Below are 2,871 nucleotides of genomic sequence, written 5' to 3'. Positions count from 1 at the left end.
AGACGTCTTTACCACTACGGTGCATCGGTTTTGTTCGGTGGTCCGCTTGGCCTTTGAAATGCTTGCCCTTCTTTCGTACCGCATGCCTGATGGGAAGAAACCGACGATGACCCATGTATACAACCTTCTTACAGTGAGTCAACCATATATTATCGGTATCATCTAAACAGTGTGTGCATGCTTTGTATCCCTTGTTCGAATGTCCTGACAAGTTACTAAGAGCAGGCCAGTCATTGATCGTTACGAACAGCAATGCTCGTAGGTTGAAGTTTTCCTGTTTGTATTCATCCCACATCCGTACACCTTCATCGCTCCAGAGCAATAAGAGTTCTTCGACCAATGGTCTTAGGTACACATCAATGTCATTTCCGGGATGCTTTGGACCCGGGATAAGCACTAGCATCATGATGAACTTTCGTTTCATGCAGAGCCATGGTGGAAGATTGTACAGACAAAGAGTCACAGGCCAAGTGCTATGACCACTGCTCATCTCACCAAAAGGATTCATGCCATCCGTACTCAAACCGAACCTTATGTTTCTCGCATCCAAATCAAATTTAGGGTACGTTCTATCTATTTTTCTCCACTGCGACCCATCAGCGGGGTGTCTCAACATCGAGTCTTTCTTGCGTTCCTCTTTGTGCCATCGCATCAACTTAGCATTATCTTTATTTCTAAACAGACGCTTCAAACGTGGTATTATAGGCAAATACCACATGACCTTCACAGGAACTCTCTTCCGGGGAGGCTCCCCCTCGACATCTCCAGGATCATCTTTTCTAATCTTGTAACGCAATGCACTGCATACGGGACATGCATCCAAATTCTCGTACTCGCCTCGGTAGAGGATGCAGTCGTTGGGGCATGCATGTATCTTTTGCACTTCCAGTCCCAAAGGGCAAACAAGTTGTTTGGCTTCATACGTTGTGGCAGGCAATTCATTGTCCTTAGGAAGCATTTTTTTAACAAGTTTGAGTAATTCACCAAATCCCTTGTCGGATACACCATTTGTCGCCTTCCATTGCAGCAACTCCAAGGTGGTGCCAAGTTTCTTAAATCCATTTTGACAATCTGGGTACAACAACTTATGGTGGTCCTCTAACAACTTCTGGAACTTCAACCTCTCCGTTTCACTCTCACAGTCTGCCTGCACATTGTGCAATGCTTGCCCCAGATCGTCGCTGGGATCATTTTCTGCTACATCTACTTCGGGCTCTTCCATGGGAATATCGTCATCGAATGCACCGATTCCAGCATTCCCGGGAAAGTGGTCGTCAAAATCTTTTTCTTCATTGTCTTCCATGGTAACCCCCTGTTCTCCGTGCTTCGTCCAACAAACATACTTTTTCATGAAACCATTTGCAAAAATGTGGCTGTGTATGGTTCTTGAAGATGAGTAATCCTTTTTATTGTTGCAATGAACACACGGGCAGCACATAAAACCATTCTGCTTGTTTGCCTCAGCCACAGACAAAAAATAATGCAGGCCATCAATGAATTCTTTCGAACGTCGGTCAGCATTGTACATCCATTGCCGGTCCATCTGCATTTTAAATAAATCGATTTGAATTCTTTACACGTATCGAATAAATAAAATATATCAAACCTAAATTAAACTAAATGTAACATAACATGAATAATTAAAAGATATGCAATATCCATCATACATCTTGATTAATTAAAAGGAGTACTTAATCCATTACAGAACTTAACAAAGGAGTACTATACATGAAATTTAAAAATTCGGTCAACAACACATAGGTTTTCAACCGTCCTTACGTTGGAACGCAGAATGTTCTAACGGATTTCTTGCTGGCGCAGAAGAAGATGGCGGAGCTGAAACCTCCGAGTTTGGTGGTGACGAACCGTAACGCCGCAATAAATCCTCAAGATCAAACGGAGGTTCCTCGCCCCTTGCCATGCATTCTCTATATTCTTTTTCCAAATAACGGAGCGCTGCCCTATGAAAAGCACTAGGTTTTTTGGACCGACGACCTACTCGAGTTGTGCCCTTCTCTCCAGAAGGACAACGATCACCCCCACCGGCGCCACTCTCTCCAGCTGCTGAAGCCATATTTTACTGAAAAATACCTTTATTTTCCACATAATTATAAATTCTTACCATTACAATGCAAAAATTATTTGAAAGAAATCTCTATAACTTCTAATTACTTTGACACCCTTCAGTTCCAGGAGTACACTCTTTTCAATATCCAGAAACCCTCTAGAAGAAAAATAAATCTTTATTTCTGAAAATGTATATGTCAGTAACCTCAACCCTGCGGTGATGACACTGCCTTTCGGGGGGACACGGTGCGGTACAAGGATGTCACCAATCGGCTAGTCGCAGCACCAACATTTACGATTAATAGGCACATCACTTGGCACAGGCAGCATGCTCGTTAATATGCTCTCAGTACAACAACGGGCATGCTGACTGCGTCAAATGCTGTCTTCTTATCAATCGGAAGTGCTGGTGATGCGACCAACCGATTTGCGACGTCCTTATAGCGCATCGTGTATCCCTGAAAGGTAGTGCCATCACCGTTGGATGGAGATTAACGACGTATACTTGTTTCGAAAAAAAGATTTTTTTAGCTTCTAGATGGTTTCAATGTGAGCCTGATTAAATACATCACTAGAGTGTCAAAATAATCCATTCATAATACAAAAAATTCTATAATATACTCATTTCATTAATTCATTCATGAATAAAAAAATCAACTATCCACAATATGGTCATATATACAAGTACATCACATGAAGTATCTACACTCATTCTAAAAATTTCTACTATCCATATACTCATCTAAATCTAAAAGAAAATTACACCTACATATGCAATCTAGCTAGCTAAATGTCCAAGAAATG

Source organism: Panicum virgatum, chromosome 4K (genome assembly GCF_016808335.1).
Source record: "Panicum virgatum strain AP13 chromosome 4K, P.virgatum_v5, whole genome shotgun sequence".
Classification (NCBI taxonomy): Eukaryota; Viridiplantae; Streptophyta; class Magnoliopsida; order Poales; family Poaceae; genus Panicum; species Panicum virgatum.
Note: the sequence above shows the minus strand (reverse complement) of the source record.